The sequence below is a fragment of the Cherax quadricarinatus genome, chromosome 50 (genome assembly GCF_038502225.1).
Source record: "Cherax quadricarinatus isolate ZL_2023a chromosome 50, ASM3850222v1, whole genome shotgun sequence".
In the NCBI taxonomy this organism is placed as follows: domain Eukaryota; kingdom Metazoa; phylum Arthropoda; class Malacostraca; order Decapoda; family Parastacidae; genus Cherax; species Cherax quadricarinatus.
The window spans coordinates 31,009,509-31,015,813 of record NC_091341.1 but is presented as its reverse complement, the minus strand read 5'-3'; the positions used below and the strand labels follow the sequence as shown (position 1 = coordinate 31,015,813).

Sequence of the window (6,305 nt, the reverse complement as noted above, 5' to 3'; positions counted from 1 at the left end):
GTTCCATGTTGCCCGGCCACTGACCAAGCTCCCCTCTTAACCTGGGGACTCACAACAGGAGGATTACTACGAATCCTCTTGTTCTCCTCCGTTAATCGCCGTATCTCCATCTTAGCAACTCTGAGCTCTTCTCTCAGCTGCTGGTAAAGTTGCTCAAGAGAGGGCATCCTGGTTCAGATTCACAGACAGCACACAAACAGGTCTTCACAGAGCTAAGTACACGTCACCACTGAGCTAAGTACACGTCACCACTGAGCTAAGTACACGTCACCACTGAGCTAAGTACACGTCACCACTGAGCTAAGTACACGTCACCACTGAGCTAATTACACGTCACCACTGAGCTAAGTACACGTCACCACTGAGCTAAATACACGTCAATAACTTCAATAACCCTACTAGGCAGACTGTTCCACTCATCAACTACCCTATTTCCAAACCAATACTTTCCAATATCCTTTCGAAATCTAAACTTATCTAATTTGAATGCATTATTGCGGGTTTTTTCATGAAGTGATATCCTCAAAACCTTATTAATATCCCCTTTATTAATACCTATATTCCACTTATACACTTCGATCAGGTCTCCCCTCATTCTTCATCTTACAAGTGAATGTAGTTTAAGAGTCTTCAATCGTTCTTCATACGGATGATTTCTAATGCTATGTATTAATTTGGTCATTCAACGCTGAATGTTTTCTAGAGAATTTATGTCAATTTCAGCAAATTCACCATCACTCAAGGAATGCACAACATGTAGAGTTATGTAGAGATGACTGACTCTCCACACAAGCAACACTGCAGCAAGCCTACTGGCCCGTGCGAGGCACGTCTAACTCTGGATGGAAATGATATAAAATACTGACACAATGGTAATATAAACACTTAAGCAGTATAATGTGTTCCTTTATTGACAACGTTTCGCCCACACAGTGGGCTTTATCAAGTCACAAACAGATGTGTTTGTTGAAAGTTGAGACACGCAACATATGGGAATCTTTATTTAGGAAACGTTTCGTCACACAGTGGCTTCATCAGTCCAATACAAAGCAGAAAGGTGTTGGAGAGGAGGAGTTTGAGGTAATCAGTCCCTCAGCCTGGAGTCGATGTGTTCAGTCCATCAATCTTGTAGAATGTACAGCATAGGGCCGTAGACGTGACTTATATTCTGTAGTCGGTATATACTGACTACAGTATATACTATTCAGAATTCTCAATATATATGAAGAAAAAAAATGAAAATTTTTAAACTGACGTTTTTAGGGCGTTTTTAAATAGACAAAATAGACATTTTCTATTTTGGGAGTATTCTCAACATTTTTTTATTTTTCAAAATTTTCGTTTATAACTCTAGAACTCTGCACTCGTGGGACAATTTGCAAGTGTGGGTGTCCTGTGAACAATGTTACAAATGATGGTGTAGTGTAGGCAAGATTAATGGAACAACTTGCATGTGTGGGTCTCCTATGAACAATGTTACGGATGATGGTGTAGTGTAGGCAAGATTAATGGAACAACTTGCATGTGTGGGTCTCCTGTGAACAATGTTACAAATGATGGTGTAGTGTAGGCAAGATTAATGGAACAACTTGCATGTGTGGGTGTCCTGTGAACAATGTTACAGATGATGGTGTAGTGTAGGCAAGATTAATGGAACAACTTGCATGTGTGGGTCTCCTGTGAACAATGTTACAAATGATGGTGTAGTGTAGGCAAGATTAATGGAACAACTTGCATGTGTGGGTCTCCTGTGAACAATGTTACGGATGATGGTGTAGTGTAGGCAAGATTAATGGAACAACTTGCATGTGTGGGTCTCCTATGAACAATGTTACGGATGATGGTGTAGTGTAGGCAAGATTAATGGAACAACTTGCATGTGTGGGTCTCCTGTGAACAATGTTACGGATGATGGTGTAGTGTAGGCAAGATTAATGGAACAACTTGCATGTGTGGGTCTCCTGTGAACAATGTTACGGATGATGGTGTAGTGTAGGCAAGATTAATGGAACAACTTGCATGTGTGGGTCTCCTGTGAACAATGTTACAGATGATGGTGTAGTGTAGGCAAAATTAATGGAACAACTTGCATGTGTGGGTCTCCTGTGAACAATGTTACAGATGATGGTGTAGTGTAGGCAAGATTAATGGAACAACTTGCATGTGTGGGTCTCCTATGAACAATGTTACGGATGATGGTGTAGTGTAGGCAAGATTAATGGAACAACTTGCATGTGTGGGTCTCCTGTGAACAATGTTACAGATGATGGTGCAGTGTAGTTAAGATTCACGGAACAATTTGCATGTGTGGATGTCCTATGAACAATGCTACAACGGTGGTGTAGTGTATAGTGTAGTGTATAGTGGTATAGTGTAGGCAAGATTCATGGAACAACTTGCAAGTGTGGGTGTCCTATGAACAAATTTACTGACGCCTTTCTCAGATTTTGTTACACTGTGAGAAATGGAGAAAACCTCCTCTGATTGGCTTCGAAATTTCAACACTTGTGTATCCTACTTTAGGGAATCCTGGCAGTGTTAATTAGAATAGCCAGGTGCCATTTTCCCCTCAAGAGAGGCTCCTTGATGCTGATGAGGGGCTCCTTGATGCTGGTGAGGGGCTTTTGATCTAGGGAATTAGACCTTTGCTCCAATTCCCTTAAATCTGAATGCCTTCCATCCCATGCTGATATGGGGCTGTTGATCCAAGGAAAAGGACCTGTCCTTCCCTTCCTTAGATCGAATCAGAATGCCTCTCAAGCCACAAGAGCTGGACAGTCCCAACTGGTTTAGCACTTTCCCTTTGATTTAAATAAAAAAATTGTTACCGGAATCAATATATAATATCTGAGTCATCTTGTGAAATGGTTGAAAAGTTGTAGGAGACTAAGTTTGTCGATATTGTATATGATTTTCATATTATGATTATAATGTTCAGGCTGAGTGGCTGACCATTTTCTTTGATTCTGTGCAATAGCTCAGTTTTTTTTTTGTTGTTGTTGTTGTTTTTGGTTGACTTTAAACTTTATGCGCTGATATATTTTCCTCTGAGGAATCTACTACTACTGCTTCAACGGCTACTACTACTACTATCACTTCTACTATTATTACTACTACCAATCACCACCACTACTACTAATACTACTATTGCTACTACCACCACCATTCCGTTCCTCCCCTCACCCCCTACTATACTATCAACTGGCATTCTCTCATTATATCGCCCAATTGTTACTTAACAATGGTCAAGGACGGACCAAAACATCGTCATAAGGTTTCCCTTTTAAATGCACAATTTTTGGTGAATTCTTTTCAAAAAACTAAAACATCTCAAAAACTTCTGAAGATAACAGAGCAAATCTGTTCTTTGCGTGAGACTCCTGACCTGGTTATCACCCAATTACTTTATTAAATTACATAGAAAGAACGAGATTTTAGTGTATATGAATAGGTGATGTGCTAGATTATATAGGATTGGAGCCAGTTAGTGAAAGTAGAGGTGGTGGCAGTGCGATGGTGTGAATAGTATCACCGGAGAGTAAGAGATTATTTAAGCTACTTGAAGGTTAGTAAAGCAGAGTAATGGTGGTCGTCAGTAGCTTGACACTGTTGGAGTGGATCTTCCAGCGAGACGTTTTATGGGACTTGGAGATACCATCATCGCACGGCGGCTTCTGATAGTGAATATGTTTACTGGAGCATTGTTGGTTTAGTATAGACACGTTATAAAGAAGTTGAATGATAAACCAGAGGAAGGTCAGATGACTAAAAAGTCTCCACATAACTAAGAATCGATTCAGGAAACACTTGCTCTCTTTCTTGAAGATCATAAGTGTTGGGCCTTCATGAGAGATGTTACATATTCTACTTCCGAATTTCTTGGAGAAATTCTATCATTTACATCTATACCGAAGGATAAAATTAATTTCGTGAAATATTTCATAAAGTACGTATTGTGTGACACAGCAGTGCGCCAACCACACAGGATTACCTCAACCACACAGCAGTGCGCCAACCACACAGTAGTGCCGCAACCACACAGCAGTAACCATACCACACAGCCTAGATGCCTTCCTCTCCCACTACATTGTAAAATGCTCCAAACTTCAGAACACTCGTGACCTAACCTGATTCCTTCTTTTTTCTTTTTCTCCCTCTTCCCCTTTCCCTTTAGATATTATTATTATAATCAAAAAGAAGCGCTAAGCTCCCTTTAGATAAAATCTTGTGATAATGGGAGATTTTAACTTTAGACAAATTGATTTGAACAATATGAGAGGAAATCTTGAGTCTAATGACTTTCTTGGTACGGTTCAGGATTGCTTTTTAGAACAGGTTGTGACAGAACCAACTAGAGGAAACAATCTGCTTGACTTGGTTCTTGCCAACATAGATTCACTAATTAATAATCTTGAGGTTAATGATGAGCTTGGGGAAAGTGATCACAAATCACTTAGTTTCAATATATCATGGAATTACCCAGATAACTGCAATCAAATCTCTGTCCCAGATTTTCGCTTGGCCGACTTCATGGGACTGAAAAATTACCTGGGTGGGCTAAATTGGGATGTTCTGACTATGGGTCAGGTAGGTGATCTTGGTTGCCAATATGACGTTTTTCAGAGCATAGTTCTAGCTGCCCAGGCAACTTTTGTTCCGAGTAGGGAAATTAGATCTAACAAAAATGATCCCAAATGGATAAACAATAGATTAAAACATCTCATTGGTCAAAAGAGAGGCATATATAGGCGTATCAAAACAGGGGATGGGCAGTTAAAAAATCAATATATTCAATTAAAGAGAGAAATAAAGAAAGGAATAAGAAAAGCAAAAAGGGATTATGAGGCTAAGGTCGCAAGGGATTCAAAGACTAACCCAAAAGGGTTCTTTCAGGCATACAGAAGTAAGATTAGGGACAAGACTGGCCCACTTAAGAGTAACTCTGGTCAGATCACTGACAGTGATAAGGATATGTGTGAAATTCTCAATACCTACTTCCTCTCAGTTTTCACCCAGGAAAATACTAGCGATATTCCTGAAATAATAGATTATGTAGAACAGGATGATAAACTATGCACGATTGCGGTAACTAGTGACATGGTCCTCAGATAAATAGAGAAACTATAACCTAACAAATCCTCAGGTCTTGATGAACTGTTTGCAAGGGTGTTAAAGGAATGTAAAGAGGAACTTAGCATACCTTTGGCTAATCTTTTTAACATATCACTACAAACTGGCATAGTGCCTGATAAGTGGAAAATGGCAAATGTAATACCTATTTACAAGGCAGGTGACAGGTCCTTGACTTCGAACTATAGACCAATAAGCCTTACCACCACAGTGGGAAAATTTATGGAATCAATAATTGCCGAAGCAATTCGTAGCCATCTTGATAGGCACAAATTGATTAATGAATCTCAACACGGTTTTACAAAGGGGCGTTCCTATCTTACGAATTTACTAACTTTTTTCAGTAAGGTGTTTGAGGACGTAGATCATGGTAATGAATATGATATTGTGTATATGGACTTCAGTAAGGCTTTCGATAGAGTTCCACAGCAGAGGCTACTGAGGAAACTTAATGCACATGGAATAGAATTTTTTTCCTGGGTAGAGGCATGGGTGACAAATAGGCAGCAGAGAGTTTGCATAAATGGGGAGAAATCAGAATGGGGGCACATCACAAGCGGTGTTCCTCAGGGGGCCAGTATTGGGCCCGTTGTTGTTCACAATTTACATAATCGACATAGATGAGGAAATAAATAGCGACATATGCAAATTTGCTGATGACATCAAAATAGGCCGTCCAATTCATTCTAATGAGGACACTAGAGCACTCTAGGATGAGCTGAATAGACTGATGCAATGGTCGGAGAAGTGGCAGATGCAGTTTAATATTGACAAATGCAAAGTTCTAAATGTTGGACAGTTAAATAACCATGCCACATATAAACTAAATAATGTAGCTCTTAATACTACTGATTGCAAAAAGGATTTAGGTGTTCTGTTTAGCAGTAATCTAAAACCAAGACAACAGTGCATTAGTGTTCGCAATAAAGCTAACAGAATTCTTGGCTTCATATCTAGAAGTATAAATAATAGAAGTCCGCAGGTTGTTCTTCAACTCTATATATCCTTGGTTAGGCCTCATTTAGACTATGCTGCTCAGTTCTGGTCACCGTATTACACAATGGATATAAATGCTCTGGAAAACGTACAGAGGAGGATGACAAAGATGATCCCATGTATCAGAAATCTTCCCTATGAGGATAGACTAAGGGCCCTGAATCTGTACTCTCTCGAAA

The 6,305-nt window shown here is 39.7% G+C and overlaps 1 protein-coding gene across 1 annotated transcript in view; it reads left to right on the top strand.

Moving 5' to 3' along the window:
• Window positions 1-3,588: 3,588 nt before the first annotated feature.
• LOC138854136 (glucose dehydrogenase [FAD, quinone]-like) overlaps window positions 3,589-6,305 on the top strand; it is an 85,666-nt gene continuing 82,949 nt past the window's right edge. The window contains exon 1 of the mRNA XM_070095366.1: window positions 3,589-3,680. The gene's annotated coding sequence lies outside the window, so the exon portion shown is untranslated. The remainder of the gene's footprint in view (window positions 3,681-6,305) is intronic.